This window comes from Lycorma delicatula, chromosome 6 (assembly GCF_047948215.1).
Source record: "Lycorma delicatula isolate Av1 chromosome 6, ASM4794821v1, whole genome shotgun sequence".
NCBI classification, from domain to species: domain Eukaryota; kingdom Metazoa; phylum Arthropoda; class Insecta; order Hemiptera; family Fulgoridae; genus Lycorma; species Lycorma delicatula.
Window position 1 is genome coordinate 130,025,070 of NC_134460.1, and position 20,764 is coordinate 130,045,833.

A 20,764-nucleotide genomic window follows, 5' to 3' on the forward strand; every position below is an offset into this window, starting at 1 on the left:
TAACCTCACAAAAAAAACTTAAAAATAGGTTTTATAGGTTCTAGGTGTAATGGAAGCATAATTTACCATTAAAAGAGGGAATTCAACCATTTTTTATGATCACTTTGAAATTAAAAAATTGAAATTAAAAAAAAATATATTTATACTCCCCTTAATTAAAATTGATAGCGTCCCTGCTCTCAAATGAACTTAATGAAAAAAAAATTGTAATAAAAATATAGTACCGTTAAAATACGCGTAATATCGAATTATTTCTTTAAATTTTAAAGCACGTTGATAATAAATTTTGTTACTTTCCAGCTATCAAAATACATATATTTCCTTGGATAGCATTAATAGACAGACTGTGGTTTTGTAAAAAAAATTTTTTTTAACTTTATATTATAAAATAGGTGAACAATTCATTTTGTCGTAGATTGGGCACATTCTATAATTTAAGTTATTATAGTTTAAAATGAAAATAAATTTTGCATTGATCTTGGTTGATTGTGCTAATTGGTGTTTGAATTTTTGAATTAAATTAGCGTGCAGTACACTATATCTATTGAAAACTGAATTATTAAATTAAATCTGAAGCTTTACATCATAGTCTTGTTTAACAAAGATTGAATAATTTTAAATAAACAGCGATAATTACTGTACGCTTTATTTTTACTTGATTTATTCATAAAATTAATATTTAAAGAGACTGATAGATACAGTTATTATAACCTTTGCGAGATTAAAATATGTATATGTATTGTATATTTACACAGTACTGTTATAACTTAATAACATAAAGTTACAAGCGAAACTTCTGTATCTTTTCATTACTTTCAGCTGTTTTACAAGCTCCTTCATTATATCTTAATAATTACGCGAAAAAAATAAATAGAGATAGAAACATTGTTGATTTAACAAGCTACGTATACGTGGAGTTGTTTGTAAATCGCATATATCTAGTTCCCATAATGAAAGAAAGTTTTTCCTGATTTGTTGTAAAGCAGCAAATAGATATATGTTTAATTAAATTATATATATTTTGTTTGTTTACAGTTATCTTATTATATTTTTATAATAAAGAGAAAGCTATTTGCTTTACTTTTTAATTTATTTGTGAATTCTTTTAGCATCTGTATTTAAACATGATTTTAAATTTTTAAAAACAAGAGTAAAAAAACAACTTGTTTTTTATCTTACATGTAAGTGGAATTTTTGAAAGCAGAATATTTAAAAAAATTCTTCAGGTGATATTAATCAGCAACAAATACCTACAAATGTATTGTAGGTAAAGATCTTATGTATGATATTTATTTGGCAAAATGTTTAGGAAACCCATTTATTTAATGGTTGATGAACATAAATATTTGGCCCACCGAGTAACTAAAAAATAAAATTTTATATGAAAAAAAGCTTTATTCTATTACATATTATAATACAGAATAGAAAGTTTCATTCTATAGTTCCTGGCTTTTCTTTTTAATTGCCTGAATACGTCACTGAAACGAAAAACTAGGAAATGGAAAAGCCTAAAAAGAAGTCGTAAACGTGGTATTCAATTCAAGATTATAATAATATAATCGCACTCAAACCTCTTCTCTACAACTAGTCTAGAATTATGGGGATAACATTTTAAAACACGTAAGAAATACTGTTAAGTGCAAAGTTATGTTTTGTACGCCTGTATAAATATCTTGTAATAATAATAATAATAACAACAATGTCCCTACTTACTAGAGACAGTATCTGTTGCTTCCTCCTTAAAGGAATACATTAATTTGTTACTTAACAATATTGTTTTTTCCTGTTTAGCCTCCGGGAATCACCGTCAGGTATTACTTCAGAGGAAGAATGACAATGATATGCATGAGTGTAAGTGAAGTGTAATCTTTTATATTCTCAGGTCAACCATTTCTGAGATGGGTGGTTAATTGAAACTCATCAAAGAACACTAGTATCCACGATTTAGTATTCAGATCCGTATAAAAGTAACTGCCTTTACCAGGACTTGAACGCTGGAACTCTCGATTTTGAAATCAGCTGATTTGCGAAGACGCATTTACCACTAGACCAACCCGGTGGGTTACTTCACACTATTTGTATCAGACTTTTTTAACGCATGTAGAGCTACTGAAATGGAGTTGGCATTAGACGGAGTTGTTTTCTCTAAAAGTAAAATATATTCATAATATCTTGTGTTAAACGGAGTAAATATGTCATTTACAGAGCTTAACATCTTAATTTTGGTAAGCTTAGGTCAATGAGAAGGGCTACGGAAATCCTGTTTTGTCGGATTTTAGTTAAAATCAGCAACATTTTGATACGTTTCGTTTTTAATAAACTTGAAATTTTTATGTTTGTATTTATTTTTTGTGAACTTTATACCATTTAACTCGGATTGACATGCACTACAAATTTTGTTTAAATCTTTTGTGTTTATTACCCATTTAACAAATTTATTCTACGACAAACATTAAATAGTATGTTTTTCGGCCCTAGATTTGTCGAAAAATGCTAAAAATACAGCTTTGGGACCTATTTTTTACATTTTTCAAGTCAGATTTTATATAAAACCACTAAATGTTTTCCCTTAATTTGGGCTTTAGGAATTACAGTTGATCTAATTTTACCTAAGGCACAGAAATCTTTCGCCAGCCGACATTCACTAACGAAGCGTTTCCAAATTTATGAATTTTCTTCTTAATTTTCAGCAGTAGAACATGTTCTGAAAGTTTGTTACATTCTTCGTGAATAAATTTGTATATATACTTTAATGTACAAAATAGTTTATAAAAGTTGAGAGAAACTTTGAATTCGCAAACTATTTGTCTAATAAAATTTTTAAATACTCAAAAGGATTTGCAAAATAATGAGCAATCGGTAAGGAAAAATGTATTTCCTTGTAAGTTTTTGTCAAAGTTTCATAAAATAATGACCCGAATAATTAATTAGTTTTCGTCATAATAATTGTCCTTATTCTTATTTTATCTATCGTAAAAGAAATTATTTTATATATTTATATTATAATTTTTAATATATTTATTATTTATTTTTAATTGTTATTATTATTTTTAATATTTTATTTTATTTTTATTTATTTTTTTATTATTTTATTTTTTATTATAATTTTATTATTTTTAGTTTGTTTATTTATAATATTTATATTTATATATATTATTTTATATATCGTAAAAGAAAGTACTTTTAAAATTAAAAGTAAACTGTTAGTTTTTGGTAAAATATAAACGTATCTTTTTGTTTAAATTAATTATTATTATTCTTCAGTAAGAAATATTCAGAATTATAAAAAAAATTGTTTCTATTTTTTTTTTTCGATGTGGTTGTAAATCTGTGTTACCGATTCGTATGAGTAAAAACCTGAATTATGTTTGTTGCACTGGTTAATCCTGTTTCCTTAATTAATTTTTTATTAGGGAAACAAGTAAAAAGTTGTGGATGTTTTTGTAATTGATTTTACGGTTCAATCTTTGCAATTATTTTAATAATCTTAAACTTATGTTTAAAAAGTTAATTTAATGAATATTTAACTTGTAAAATCATTAAATAATGAAACGTGTTTAGATAATTTTCTCTTTAACTTCACTTTTTCATTTAATAATATCTATGTCAATTGTCGTCTTCTTTCACTTAAATTTCTTTATTCTCGATAATTTATAATTATTGATTAGATGTTATTGTAAAAAAGTGAATTTTAACCACTTTTAGATTTTATTAATAAATGAGAAATAAAAAGTAAATATCCGAAACAAGAAGCAGATGAGCGATTTTAACAGGTAACCTTAATAATTTAAAAATAATAACTTATTTCTTATGAATATTGTTTTATAATAGCCTATTTTTTCATGTTTATAGTGGTTCCATGAAAAATGGCGCTTGTGTTTAAACTATTTTATCTCGCTTAAAAAAAATTTGCACGATAAAAATGAAGGTATCGTAGGAAACTGCAATTAATTTTACGTTAACTAAATTCGGCCGATTTTAAAAATCAATCGTTAAAATCATATTTGTTTGAAAATTAGAGACGTGAAAAGCGGTAAACTCACGGTTTTTTACACTTTTTTTTAGAACGTCAACTTCGAATTACTATAAAATCAAATCTTAATGATCCTGTAAATAATCCTCACCATAAAACGCTAATGTTTATTAATTTAACTCTACATATATGGAGGCCTTGTCGGCCTCCATGGCGCGAGTGGTAGCGTCTCGGGTTCGTATCCCGGTCAGGCAAGGCATTTTCACACACGCTACAAACCATCCATCTCATCCTCTTAAGCATTATTTTGTTTTACCTTCGGCACAATGGTCCCAGAGGTTAAACAAAAACAAAAAAAAAACAAAAAACGACATGAATTCTATAAAATTAATGCGGAATTTTTTTCCACACCTAATGTTAACCGAAATGTGATGGTTACTTGAAACAACCTGTACGCTTTTAAATAATAATAGTTTTGAACTAAATCTTAATTATAATTAATGAGAAAAACCCGTATAATCTAACTCAAAAAGCAGAAAGTTTTTATCTCGATCTATTTTGATTTTATATAGTAATAATTCATTTGGAGTATTTTATACTTTTCAAACAAGTGCAAAAGTTCACGATTTTTTACTTTTTTTCTCTTTTCACGTCCCTAACTTTCATACAAATGATTTTAAAAGCCGAATCCAATTAGCGCAAATATAATTGAAGTTTCCGACGATACATTCATTTTTATTGTGCGATTTTTTTTTACCGAGATAAAATTAGTTTAAACACCAGCGCGATGTTTCATAGCAAGCACTATAACTATCCTATTAGTTTATTGTTTTACTGGTCATCAGTGACATAATTAAAAAAATATTTCACCATTATTTCTTTTATCTTTTAATTTTTTAACCTTATATATCATTGTGTCTTTCAATAATTAGTATTTATCGTTCTATAATGGCTTCTAGTAACAAATTAAAATGTGTAACTGTAAGACCCTTAGAGCATACTCCAACAGTTTATTTATTCACCCTTTTAGATTTTATAGTTTTTTTCCATTAATTCTTATTAAAATCTCTTATTCATTTTCACCTGAATTATTCAAACTCAGCTAATTTCCAGGAAAATGCTGGAAAAAAAATTCCATAGTTAAATCATTATTTTCTCTCCTGATTTTTATTACCTTTTTTTGATTCAATCCTATAACAAAGAGGCAACAAAAAATTACTTGTTATTAAAAGAATAAAAATAATTCATCCCTACGAAACCAGACAACAGAACTCTTTTCGTATAATTAGCCGAACACAATGGTTCGGCTTACGAAAAATCGCCTTATTTACACTTTCGTAGCCATTTTTTATTATTTTTATTAAAATTAAATTTTATTACATTTTCATTAAATTTCTTGCCATTTTACTATTTACAAAAACATTTTCTTTTGCAAAAGCAATATTACTCTGTCGATGAATTATTAGATATATTAATTAAAAAATAGTAATAGTAGTAAAAAAACCCCTGATATTCTGCATTCTGTTCAACATGTACACAAATATTTGCTCAAAATAATTTTCAATAATGCCTTCCGAATTGCGATCTACTTTCTAATATTTTCTTTTTTTAATGTATTTACCTTACATTATTTCCTAAGCATGCATTTAAATAATTATTATAATTTTAATCAAATATATTTTTGATCTTAAAATTTGTTTTTGTATTTGTAATTTATGTTATAAAGACTTGACCTACATAATATAATGTATCGATCAGAATAAAAGATTTCTTTATTTATAACAATAAAATTATTAATAATTTATCTATTTTCATAATATACGGCATTTCGATTTTTAAACATGATTAAAAATCAATTTAGGTTGATTTTATAATCTGATAATTTATTTATTGAATTCTAATATATATTGTAAATAATTTATAATTTTATCAGATGTAAAAGATTATAACAAACGATTTTATTTTGTCACTTTTTTTTGTTTATGTTTTTTATTAATTATTTTTTTATGGATTGGGTGTGGTATCAACCTTTAAAATAAACATCCTTCAAGAACAGCAGTTATTATTTTATTATTATAAAAACTAATTTCCTTCTGCCGTGTTTAGTAATCAGTTTATTTTATTTTGTCGATTTATGTCTGCAAATGAATTTAATTTTAATAAGGTATTAAATTTACTACTTCCCCACTGAGGTTTGCCTTTTATCCGGTAGATCTTGGGTTCGAATACCGGACAGGTTTATCATTTTCTTACGTTACAGATTTCATTCCTTACCCCTCCCCCCAAAAAAATAGGGAGATTAGCTATAATTGAACATCAGCTTGTAGCTGCCGAAGAAATTAAAAAAATAGAAAACATGTTAGATTAAAAAAAAAACACTGTCGATTGTGCTGTCGCCAGTATACTTAAGTTACGAAGTAGACATTGCCTGGCGACCGTTTAGGAAACAATGTTGGTAAAACGGACACCCATATTACGTAATAACAAGAATTATCTAAAAATATTTTTTTTTTTGCACGATTATTTGAAACTAAAATTTGATGTATCATCTCGTAAATATTCAGTTCTATCAATTAAACTGTGTAATTTAGCGGAGGAATATTTTCCTTAAAAAAATAGTTATAAAAATAAACGAATCAACTTAGATTATTTTTTATCGTAATATTTTTAATTGTACTTTTAAATTTCTATATCTCTATAACTTATCTAATCCAAAATGCATATTTAATGGGGTTTGGTAAATTGTTAACGTATATTTCGGAATTCACATTCATTTACACTTGATTACATGATTAGTGAGATGAGTATTGTTGATTTTGTACATTTCTTGTGCAAGTTTGGATTTATTATTCATCTTGTGAACATTTAAATATCATTATGCGGCCTTTACAGTGTATGTAATTTTTACACCATTTATTTTGTATACGTTGTTCTACGGATTTAATTTCTCATTATTTTTTAATAACCTTTTCTTTAATGTTGATATTATTACAGTTTTTATAGTTTTTAAACAAAAAGTGATATTCTTTTAACGGGTTGAACCAACTATGAGGAGGATTTATATTGTTATTCTGAGTCCAGAAATTTTTGGACTATGAAACTTTTTTTTTATTGAAGATATTTATTGCGAAGTGAAAATATTTTAGATATTAGTAGAAATTTAGAAGTGGTTCTTGTTGACTTATAAGATTAGTAAGTTAATTAAAACTTTTCTTGATGACAAATTTGGTTTATTTCTTCGGCTAATGGTAAATATTTTTCAATTTTTTTTATTATTTCTTTCATTTTTTAAAATTATTATTTTTTAGTGATGGAAAATTCTATATCGATGATGTATTTTGTGTATTAATCTTATTTCTGGATTGTTTTGTTACTGTTGTCTTGTTAACTATAATGGAATTGTCCCAGTATATTTTATTTGTGGTATTTTCAATGATGGTCGCTTATCTTTGTTTCTTTCTTTTCGTTTTGCCTGATGATATCATCACATAAGCTTGAAGCTTGCGCGTGGGATATGGAAATTTATGAAAATTAAATTTATGAAATTTATGTATGAAAAATGTCATGCCTGACCGGGATTCGAACCCAGGACCTCCGGATGAAAGGCCAAGACGCTACCACTCGCGCTACGGAGGCTATATATATAATGTGGTTTGTTAATTGTGGTTAGTTGGTGACACTTTACTAGTTCTCATTGAATGATATTAGCAACAATCTTGTGCTTTCAGAGGAACTATGTACCTTTAACTGTTTTACAATTAAATAGGATCTATCTATCGTTTCTGAGAATAAGCAAAATTTTTTTTTTAAATTAATCAGAATCTATAACGGTTTTTTATAGGATAGTTGTATTGTTATGATTATTATTATTAATCTTTTTAAAACCATATTTTTTCGCTGTCTTTTAAGAATTGCGGAAAAAGCGTAATATCAAACCTTTGAAAATTGTTTGCTGTGGTTCTAATTTATATGAAGTTAATGTTAATTTGGAAGCAGTAAAACGAAAGGATTTATTTTTCATGTAAAAGTGATTGCATGTAGCTTTGCTATGTCTAGCAGATTTCGATAAAAAACAAGTTCTGAATTCGATATGTTTTCATTTTATCTTTTCATATTTTTAAATATTTGTTATGACCGAATGAATTGATAAAATAAATTTTTTTAAATGAAGTTCCACTGGTGGTCCTGCAGTAAGTTTCCTCCTCCAATAACTAAAGTGGAAGATTTTTTTTTTAAATTATGAGTCGTGCAGCTGACTTTATGTTTTTTCTTTGTTTTTGTTATTAATTATTATTAAATTGTATAGCACAATTATTTATAGTCTGAGGTTATTCTGAAATTCAAAGTATTCTTATAACACAAAGTTTCACAAAAATTGGTTGGAACTAGATTGGTTAAAAATGTTATATTCCAATAACATTAGAACACGTTCGGTAGTGGTTATTGAACGTCGATCAGCTTTATTCTTTTTGTTTTTTTATTAAACCACGTAGGTTTTTATTCTTTTACATTTCTTGCATTTTATTTTAATCTTATTCATATTTTAAATAAATTTAAATATACTTTTGAAAGCTGTAACAAAAACTCTAACTTCGAATAAGCAGTAACAATTAAAATTTAATCCAGTTCAAATCGATTTTACATATCAGATCTGATCTAAAAAAAAGGTAATAGTTTTGTATCCTAAAATTTTACTTTATTTTTTAATATGTTTCCATGACATACTAATCGAACATATAATCTCAGGACTTCTTGTAAAATTATGTTATTTTGTTTAGTTAACCTCGAATATTTAAAAAAAATCATTTATCACAGATTACATGGGAGGCTAATAAATTTATTCTATGGGCATGTGTGTGTGTGTGTGTGTGTGTGTGTGTGTGTGCGCACACACAAAATATGTATAATGTTTTTGGAACAGATAGTAACTTAACTACTCTAAATTTCAACAATGGCCACGTCATCGAATATAATTAATACAAAATGTTAAAAATAATGTCAAATGCGTATCTCATGAGTAATCATTACTTATTATATTATTTAGGCCATGGAACCGTAAAAATATCAAATCTGTAAGTTCTGTGCGTTCTAGACGAGGATCATGCGGGTATAATTTGATAAGTTATCTCATCACGGCTGAATACCATATATTTATTACGTCATGGTACCTGTTTTTTATGATGATTTAAAATGTACTTTTTTCATTTTCATTTATTCTCTAATTATTAACAGGATTCTTCATTTAGACTAAACTAGTATAGCCAACAGGATATTGCTTCAAAATTGTTTTAGAAGAAGCTTGTCTGTTTTTTTTTTCACTTTTCTTTAAAAAAGGAAAAGGTATGTTAGTAAATTACATTCTATTATCTACATTTTTGAAATATTCATTCATTCTTTACGTATTATAATGTAAATTTTATTTTTTCTATATTCTAGAAACGATTCATAGTACATATTAATGAACTATTATTTATTTTTCCAACAATAAGTAAAAGTATTTTGTTAATTTATTTTCATATTTTTCACAAATCTAATAGAATACGTTAATTTATAATGCATAAAGATATTTTTAATGTTTTAAATAAAATGTATAAATATTAATGGTGTACAAGTATATTATATAGAAGCTTCGCGTTAGCTTCGTATTGTAATACATTTTTTCTCAAAATTTTTAAAATTGATGTTAATAATAATTGACATATTGTATTTCACAATACTTAAAATATCTGTTTGTTTCTTTGTCTCAACCTTAACCTCAACATTCACGTAGCAAGGTATAATTCACGTATCACAGTGATACATCAGTCCTTGAGACTAGTATCTCCATGTTAGGTATAAGATGAAAACTAAGATGTGTAGAGGTTTTCCGTTAACTCCTGAATATACTCGTACTGATGAGGTTTTTTCTTTTGATAAGTTAACCACAAATTTTTATTTTTTTCTTATAAAAAAGTAAAGTAAATTATTTTTTATTATCGTTCTAAAAATGTATATCTTCTAGAATCGTTAACATAAAAAATAACATTAAAACATTAACATCCTTTGTCTCTGTGCCACGTGATTAAGTAAAACTGTAGCGGTAATTGAAGCTATCCTGTATTCTCAGGAGTTCCTGTAATTAGCGAAAGATCTAAGCGACTCAATAAGTTGTATATACATTCCTGTTGTTGGATCTACAGAATATTTTGAAAGGTTTTCCTGTTGAATGCAAGATTCCATAACGAATATAAATAGCCTTAGGCATATTACTTTACCTATTTCGTAAGCGGCAACGATTGTATCTGATTAGCAATCATTGTTCGGGTAATAAGTCATCTGTGATAATATGTAATGACGTACTAGGAATACGATCGGATACGGTATACAAAAAATACGTTTTGTATTATTCATTTACATCACCGAAAATCCATTGATGCGGTTCATTCAGCAAATTTACTTTTGCGCCTCCATAAGTATGACTGGATAAATATGAGCGGGTTTTTCAAGTCCTAAGACTTTAAAAGTGTTCCTTAAAAAGTTTATTTTTTACTTAAATTATTTGTAATATTCTGGTCTCATAATTACAATCAGAGTGGTACTAGCGAGAAAAATATTTAATCTTCAGAACGTTATTGACGTCAATTCTTTAAAAATATGAATTTACCTTGGCAACTTAGTGCTTCTTTTTTTTTCAGAGTTATCGGAACTCCGTATGGCAACTTAGTGCTGTCCGGCCGCATGTTGACACAAATTCCTGCACTAAAACAACAGCCGTATGCATTACATCGCCATAGTACAGTGATTTGTTGTTAACGTAGAGAATTATTAGGTCCCCGTTCTTACAGAAACGCTCGTTATATAACAGTGGTATCGCTGGTGTTTTACTTTTTATTTATTTTTAATCTCGCAAATTAGATTATTCAAGAATGATGTAATTAACTGTCTGCTTTATTAACCGCACTTTATTTTATTTAACCTCCAGTACCAGCGTTAGGTATTTTTTCAGAGGATGAGATGAAAGATTTGTAGTGTGTGTGAAAATGCTATGCTTGATCGGGATTCGAACCCGGACCTCCGGATAAAAGGCCTTCCGGATTAGACGCTACCATTCGCGCCACGGAGGCCGGCAACTTACCACACTTGAATTAAAGGAACCAAACTGATAAAAGTAACTAAAATTAATTATCTGTACTTAACAGATAAAAAAAACGAGATTTTATTTAATTCAATTAGATCATTAAATAAATCGGAATGTTCAAATCAAATATCAAATTCAGTAATAGTTTTATTAATTTGAGAAATCTAAGAGTTGCGGATCATCTAATGAAAAAAATCCTACTGCTTCTATCAACGTACCAAGCCCATTACAATGTAGATAATTTTCAAGCGTATTAGTGATTTTTAAATAAATTTTCATCCATAGATGTAAGTTATAAAAATTCTTCATATGTATTTTCGGCTCGATTTTTTTTCGAAGATATCAATGAAATAACTATTTTCGGTAGTTCGACTAGCATTTTTCTATTTAATATTATTAATTAGTGTATTATGAAATAAAAACTGAAATGTTTTACTGTAGAATTGTGATTTTTTATACAGTATAAGAAGCCACCAGCATTTTTATTCTTTTTTTTTACTCCTCAAACATCGAACAATTGCCTGACAATTTTTGGTTTTAATATGTTCAAAGGAAGTGTTTGAAAATCAAAGTAATCAGAAAATGCATGATATAAACAAGTCTTCTTCATTTAAAGAGTATGTTCTTACAGTCCGTCGCATAGGTGGTTATTGTTTGTATTTACTGTTACATCTGTAAAATCTGTTTCATTTTGATGTACTTAAAAAAAAACTTCCTTTTATCATTCCTTAATTTTTTCATAAATTCACTAATTGGATAAGGTCAAAACCGTCGTATATTAGAAGTCTTTTCGAGTAAAAAAAATAAAAATGAATGATCAAATGAATAATTAGATCCACGTCTTCATCACCTGTGATATGTTGGCTTTGAGAGAAGATTTTGCTTTGTTTTGTCAATTTCATCCTTTATCTATTGATAATATTCCACAGCACCGAACAGTTGTTTGAAATTATATAATGAATAACCTTAAACACTTCTTATGCTAACTTAGATTGTTATTTCATAAATAATGAAAGTGTGCTCTATTTAATTGTTTTCGGGTTCGGTGAATGTATAGTAGTCGTTAATTATCATCATAGTAACAGCGTTTTATGCATCTTTACTATGGTCAATCGCAAATTTGAATGTTCTTTTTAAAAAAGTTAGAGTATAGGCCGATAGAGGATCGATTTATTATGAAGGTGCCTATAAATAACATGGAAGCGGGTACTAAATGTACATCGCATAGATCATTGTAGTGCTGAAAGCGGGCCAGAGCAGAGAGAGATAGGATTTTTTTCATTAGAGGCTTATTAAATTTGTTAATTGTTTCTTGATTCTTAAGTAAATCAAGGGGACGTGAGTAAATTGAATTGCAGGATAAAATTGTCGTTCTTACTATCAACACTTGTTTTGTTAGTATGAGGATAGTATTTTTGGTGTTTAAAGACTCAATCAAGTAATGACCTGTGCATAATATAGTTGAAATTGGATATAGGAAACGTTTTTGTGTAAAACCTTCGCGGAAGGCACGGGGATCGCGCTTCCATGAATCTGTTATTTTGATAGTTTAGGGTTGTAATTTATGGTAGCTGATCGTAGTTGGAAGAGACCATACGAAGGCGAATGTAGGTTGCGTAAATACACTGATGGAAATATCTGTCGAGGCATTTGCATTGGTGGCATCCTGATAGAGACCAAACTGATGCCTATGTTGTATTGTCAAGTTTAGAGGATCTAAAAGACGACAATAAAGCCCATCAGGGCTATGAACGGCGGGGGGAGGGTGTGGCGACCGGAATCGTCATACATCCCCTACGGAGATCAGCATGACGTGCTGATAAGTTTGTTATACGTTCGTGTTTACTCGCCTGGTCAGTAGAAGTAGTACGTAGTTCCATAGAGTCTACTGCTGAAGTAATTTGCAACTATATTTTAAATTTAACGTAATTGTATCGAATTGTACATAAATAAATGATCTTCAGCTTTCCGTATAGGCAGCCCAATTGGCTCTTCAGTCATTATGAATGCTTCTAAATCGGTTGTTTTCCTATAAATTCAAATCATTTCAATTATCAAAAAGGTTCTGTTGTTTCATTTATCTTAAGTTTACTGTTTAGATATATTTTTAAATTATATCCAAGATCTTTTACCACTTACTTTAGCTTATAATGTATAAAATTTTAAACTTAATACGATTTTTATAATTTCTATTAATCCCACCTATTTATTAATATCTTGACAATATTACGAATATACGTATTTTGATTTAAATATTTCTAGTAAAGTTTTTTCCCAGTTGAAAATATAAAAACTACGATAAAAAGATAACTGTTACAAATTATTGTTTTGATAAATGCCAGGAAGGAAGCCTGCCAGTTTATTAAACGTGATTTTAAGTTTATTGTATCAACAATAATTTTTAAAAGTATGGAATCTCATATATCACTTTAATGAACTGTTTAATTACGTTTTTCAACGTTTAACTTTCACTCTTATTGATGATGAAATTCTTAACTTAAAATAGTCTTTTAATTGTAATTTTAAAAACATTTTACTCATTAGTTTAGTTATAAAAAGATTAAACTCGATAGTTAAAATAAATTATAGATTTTATAACTCATTCGTAAATTATTTTGATGTAATTTTTCTTAGAACCTTTTGTTTTAGTCATTTTTAAAGATAATAATTATTGAGAAAAAAATGTAAAGTTAAGTAAAGGTATTTATAATTATCCTACATAATAACTTCGTCGTAAAAAGCGCTATTATGAGGAATTATTTTTTTTAAATATTGACTCAAATGAGAGTCATTTTGTTAGTCATACACTTTCTTAAGAATACCTGTTTACTATTCTCCTTATTTAAAATAAAATTATTATATAGCTGTTATTTAATTTTTTCTCATTTTAATTTTTTTTTTGTATTTCATATTTATAAATAAATACATTACGTTTTAAAAAACTAGATCAGGAAATAATATTATCATCTTTACTATAACATTTAAAAAAGAAAAACCTGTTTAAAGAAGTTTTGGATCGACAAATAATATTTAACTGTATAAAATAATTATTAATTACACTTATCCTATGGATAACTTACACACCTATTATTATGCTTATTAAACCTGTACTAAGTTAAAAAATGTTAACTGAATATACCAGTTTTTTTTATTTATAAAATCTTGAATATCTGATTTATAAAACAAAGAAGTTAGAAATTGTGTTTGTGATATTTTTTAATTTTATTTAAATGACACGTTTAATGTTTTTTAAAAGATCTCTTAATAAAATAGTAATTATAAAAAGAAGTTTTATTATTTAACCATCCAAAGATTACAAGCGGGTGCGCACGTTGTGTAACTTTCAACAATTCTTTCATTCTTTCTTTCTCTCGTTGTTAAATTAAAACGCCCTTCTTCTTTTTTTTTTTAGTAGTTTTATTTATCTTTCTTGACGTTTTGGGCTAAGTTCAAATGCATTAAATTTTTTCTTGCTTTTTAATTGTATCAGTCTGTAAACTTATATTTCTGTTTTAATTTGACTCCTGAGATTAAATTAATGACACTGTATCTGGAAAAGTAAAATCGATAAATTATTATTAAATGATTAATTTATATGTTTATTTAATTATTAAAATATATTTTGTTATTAATAATAAACTATTAAAAGCTATCTAAAGCCAAGAAAAAAATATTACTAGGTTTAATTTTTGTATTTTCTCCTTTTAAGTTAATATTACCACAAAAAAAAACATTATTCTTAAAAACAGCCAAAATTTTTTTAAAGTTTTTTTACTGACTTTACGAAGAAAAGTGCGGTATTACTTTCAGTCGCATGATCGAGAGGGGGTGGAGGTGAGAATGGATTTTCTTTAGGTTTTGAACTAGGAGGAGTACGAAAATTTATTTTACTTAAATTTGGATATCATTATATATTTATAGGTCATGTATAAAATATTGTGGCTCGAAAATCTAAAAAAATAACTAAATTAATTTTATTGAATTTTGATTTTACTTTAGTATTGTATCTGAAATTGTGCATGTGAAAGGTAGATAAAGAATGGTTGAGTCGTTCTTCAGTTAGGCCCAATCTAATGTTGAAAAAATTTGACTGATGGCAAGTTAGAAGCGTGTTTCGTTATAATACTGCAAGTTAGAAAATTGTCGTTTATTGTCTGCGGTATCTATTGTTAGCAATATTAAACCAAACTTAAAAAAAAACCTAATTAAATTAACGAAAAGTCAGTCTTCTTGTTCAAAACTGCGTGAGATTTTTTTTTTGAATTCATAATAAATCACCATCATTACAACCGCCTTTCAAGAAGCATTTTTAGATATAAATTATATAATTATAAATTAATTCTCAAAATTATTGAACTTGTACAGGTTTATAAATAAATTTTAAATCGGTAAATTTTTATTTTCGTTTATCTTACGAAATTATTATTTCTTAACATAATAACTTATTTAAACTTTGATCACTGAATTAAGTTGAACGGCCTTCGTGAATTAATTATTATTTTTTTATTAACGGTACTAATGTTAAGAATTCCTTCAGGTATCAGGACCGAAGAATTATGAATAACGGGACCCGTTAAACATGACATATCTCTTTAGTAAAATTAAAATACAGTACAATATCTTCATGCGGAATTAACGTTCCACGCAGTTACGCCTAACGAGTTCGTACAATTATCATCAGTTCCAGTACAATACTTTTTTTATTGTTTTTTTTTTTTTAAATTCATAACAATAATATTACCTAAATTAATACTATTTAAATATAAACTGATAAGAAAGAAAAAAATTATGATATTATACATTTTTTCTTGCTTGAAAAAGTCAAAATGTGTTTTTTTTTTCTAATGTTGTGACTTCGGATATGCTTTTGTAAATTTTCAAATAACAAAAATGAAATGAATGAAACATCAGGTGGAGACATTCCACAGGATCTTTGGAGTGAATTGACTCCTGAGACAAATCAGGATCGTTATTAATTTATAACTTCAGTTATAGAGTAAAAAGTATTCCTAATAAACATAATTTAAGATTATAAACTATATGTACTGCTGAAATTTATTATGGTTCTATAATAGTGAAGAATATGAGCCATAATATGGTGAAAAATTTTCACCATTTATTACTGTAGAAGATAAAAAAAAAGGAATTATCTACATAACCATCCTCTTTGTTCTCTTTTTGAATAAATGTGAGGACTATTAACATTTTCTGGTTGAATTAATTAATTTTCTGGTTTAATATTGTTATTGATGACCAGTTGTAATAGTTGTTCAACAGTGTTATTACACTTAAAATGATATATAAAACACTTAAGAATCGATGTAAGACTTTTAACAGTTTATAAGCAATGTAATGGTCATTGGATGTGTACAGAAATTAAAGTGTTTAAAATTTGTGACAACTCTGGTAGAGTAGGGGAAGATTATTTGATAATGTTTTTCCTAATAAAAATGTATAACCATATTATATCATTAATTATAAATTGTACACTCTGGCTGATGTTTATTGTCTCATGGTGTACACTTTGATAACGGACAATGATTAGAGAAAATTTGTACTGGTTACAGTATATTCAATTGTATACATATTTCTCCTTCAAAACAGTAGAAACAAGAATTGATATTGCAGGTGTTTCATTAGAACTACCTGTCAGTATCAAAACAAATGTCAAAGATATTATAAAAATGATCTTACTGTAATACAACATTATACAACATTATGTTAGGATTCCAGTATAAGTTTTTGAGCAAAAATTTGGGGATTTTTAATGGAGTCCTTCATTATTTAAAACATATATCTTTGATATTTATTTGTTAACTTTTAAAATATTAGAAAGTGAATATCTATATATAAACCTTGTTTCAATTGTTAATAATACAAATCTCCTGAAGGGCTAATCTGATGAAATGAAATAAATCTAATCTCTATAAACCTTTTTATAAGAGAACATACTGAAACTTCCAACAGTAACCAGCTGTGTTGAGAAGTGAGTATACCACATTATTTACCCTTAATTTTAATACATACATTTGATGTACATTTCATGACTTTTTAAACTCTTTTTTTTATAAAATTGTCATGACATAAGAATTTTCTTACCATTCTTGAAATTTTTTATCTGGCATTATCTCATTTGAATTAAAAAAATATATAACAATTTATCCCAAATTTTATTTAATGTAAAATATACTTTTATATAAAATATTTTCTTAGATTATTATTATGTTTTTTTTTGCCAAGGTCTCAGTAGCAAAATAATTTGTGTTGACAGATGGTGGTAGACATTTCAATCCTCAGTAATTTTTTAAAATGAAATATTGTTTAATTTTTCTTCATTCAAACTTTTTTATTTATATAGATATTCTCTTGGTACAAATTTATTCATTTTTGCTGTATGAATAAAATGTTGAATATAAATTCAAATCTTCCAAGTCTTAAAAATATTGGTGGAAGAATTCTAAATTAAATCTTATTCAATTATTTATACCCAAGAATCAATGGTTGTTCAACTAATATTAATTAAAAAACAAAAATAACAATTATTTTCAACATATTTTACATACATTGCATTTAATAAAGCAAATAAAAGAATATCTCTCTCTCACTCTCTCTCTCTCTCTCTTTCTCTGTGGTGTGTGTGTGTGTGTGTGTGTGTGTTTGTGAGTGAGTGAGTGTGTGTGTGAAAATCTTTGGTGAAGAATGAAATACAATAGAATTAATTAGATTAATGTTAATTGAAATATATTTCATGAAAAGATGAATTGTCCATTGTATTAATTCTGAAGGAATTTTATTACAAGCGCCCATTAATTAAGTGCAAACGATTCATTGTTGTTTTTTTTGTTGTACAATGTTTAATTACAGACTACATTATTAGATTAGATTATTCATTTTTCACATAAACATTTACATATAGTAGTATCATATATAACTGTACTCTTAAATAAATTTATAAATTACGTTGTACAAAATAGTATTTAATGTAACAACATTCTTTCATGTATTTCATAAAACGTTAGATGATAGAAGTTATGTTAACTCGATTTTAACACTTATTTTTACATATATAAAATAATAATAATATTACCTTTTATGTTGAAGGATAAAAAATGGCAAGGTTTTTAAACATATATATTTACATATATATGTAAATTATTAAAGAGGACAGGCTTGGATTAGCAAAATTGTAGTTACAGAATAAGTTAACACTCTCTCAAATGGTAGGAGCAGTTTTTCCAACAATAACATCCCTATTGTTTACTTGCTATATTATCACACAATGGTTACTATGTGATGATTTGGCAATGCTGCACTACTAAGCGCAGTGGAAGCGATGTGTTACTACAACTAAAGCAAACAATGATACAGAAACTGATGCTAGTTGATTCACCTCTCTACTAAATCTAGTGTTCAGCTTTGAGAAGAACATTGATTATGCGGGTATTGTTTCTGATGTTTGTTGCATAATGCAACACATTATTATTATTAGCATTTATCTAAATATAATTGTACACATTAAGTACCATACTAATTTAAAAAAAAAACTAAATATTAAATTATTAAAATATTTATAACTTTAGTTTCTATTTATAACTGTATGGTTCTACCCTCACATGCTGTTACTGTATACTATATACTGTTACTATACTATATACGAGGTGTGATAAAAAAATACTGTGAATGAATTTTTATAGCGGCAACTGCCGACGCTACATCCATATGCTGTAATTTGTCCAATAGTGTGATCAACTGAGACAGGCAGGGACAAGTTGCAACACGTTCTAGCTTGCCACTCAGTTGCCAGAGCCGCTAGAGTGAGGTTGTGTTTATCGTGTCTGTCGCGCAACATGGATTTTGAAAATCGCGGGTCAATTTGCACGGAGTTGAAGGGTCGTCTTCATGCAGATCCGGACTTCATGGCCAAAATTGTAACTGGAGATGAAAGTTGGATGTATGGCTATGACCCTGAGACCAAAATGCAGAGTTCCCAATGGAAAACCAGTTCATCTTCTCGACCTAAAAAGGCACGTCAGTCAAAATCCAACATCAAGGTCATGCTCGTTTTTTTTCGATAGTGAGGGCATAGTACGATCAGAGTTCGTTCCAAGAGGAACAACTGTAAACTCTGAATTTTATAAGGGTGTACTGGCAACGTTTTCGAAACGACGTACGAAGAAAGCGACCAGAAAAATGGACCGATGGCTTCCTTCTTCACCATGACAACTCGCCGTGTCACACCTCGCTTCTCATTCGCGAGTTTTTGGCCGAAAAAAGTGTTCCTGTCTGTCCACATCCGCCATACTCACCGGATTTAGGACCATGCGACTTTTGGCTCTTCCCAAAAATTAAAACTGTGCTTAAAGGAAAACGTTTTGACACGATTGCTGACATTGAAAGGGCCACGACCGAGCAGCTGAAAGCCCTTCCGAAAGACGCCTTCCAGAAATGCCTCCAGTCATTGAGTCAACGTTGGGATAAGTGTATTGCTAGCCAATGACAGTACTTTGAAGGAGATTAAATCGAATTCTATGTAACCTTATTACTTTTTTTAATAAAAAATTATTCACCGTATTTTTTTATCACACCTCGTATGCCTCCCTATCAAGGAAACAGGTTGAAATTTTCAGGAGTGACCATCCATGTTGGGAAATGAGTATGATTGTTTACAATTATACTATTAATTAATAATTTCAATTTCATTAATATTGAGCATGTGTGAAGAAAAATTTACATAAACAGTTTTGTTTATTTGCTATAGTGATCAAATAATCTTAAAGTATGTCCTCAATCGTCTTTTGCCATTGCAAAAGAAATTCCTTAAAGACAGCTCTGGATTAAGCCTCTACCAGGCTAAACAAATAAACAAAATTTAAATTTGGGAACCCACTTGTATAAGCTGCAGACAACTTCCAACAAAAATTGAAGGGTAATCAGGAAATTCTCTTTTCAACATCAGAAAAATAACAAAAAGTCCGCTGTCTCATATTTTTATTTGATTTTAAAAAGAAATTTTTTTATTTTAATTTTAAAGGTATTACTTATTTTTTTATCTTTTTAAAAAATACACCATGTTAGCCTCCAAGGAGGCTATGGCCCTCATGGTCCCCTTGAACCTGCCAGTGGCACCAATCCGATTTTATTACTTTTTCAATTATTAATATGAAGTTTATTTTATTATTTAAAAATAATAATGTAATCTTTTGTATTATTAAAGATAAAATAAAGAAATATATATATTTTTTTTAAATTTATTGTTTATTTTTATTTTTCTCTGTATGAAGTTGGACACTAAACATTTGCCTTATTTGTCTATTGGTTAATATGGCCCTGCTCAAGCAGTAACTAATAATTAAATTGAATTGCACAGCTCATATACCATCATTTTTATATTTAAAAATCTGATGTGGACACCACATGACTTCCTTGTATGCCTATTAAATTACATATACACATTTTTTTTTTAAATAAAAAGTACGTAAAATTTTATTTCATTAATAACTTATGATATTTTTTCATATTTTTTTTGGCATTGTTACTATTTAATTATTTATTGTAAACATTTTTTTTACGATCAAATTTTAATATTTATTAATAAATCAATAAATAGAAATTTAAAAAAAAACTAAAAGAAAAGATGATGTTGGATTTGAACCGATGTGCCTTCCCCTTGTGAG

The 20,764-nt window shown here is 27.6% G+C and overlaps 1 protein-coding gene across 1 annotated transcript in view; it reads left to right on the forward strand.

Annotated features, from left to right (window-relative positions):
• Window positions 1-20,764, forward strand: part of CalpC (calpain C) — a 295,832-nt gene that overhangs the window by 222,674 nt on the left and 52,394 nt on the right. The gene's annotated exons all lie outside the window — the stretch shown is intronic.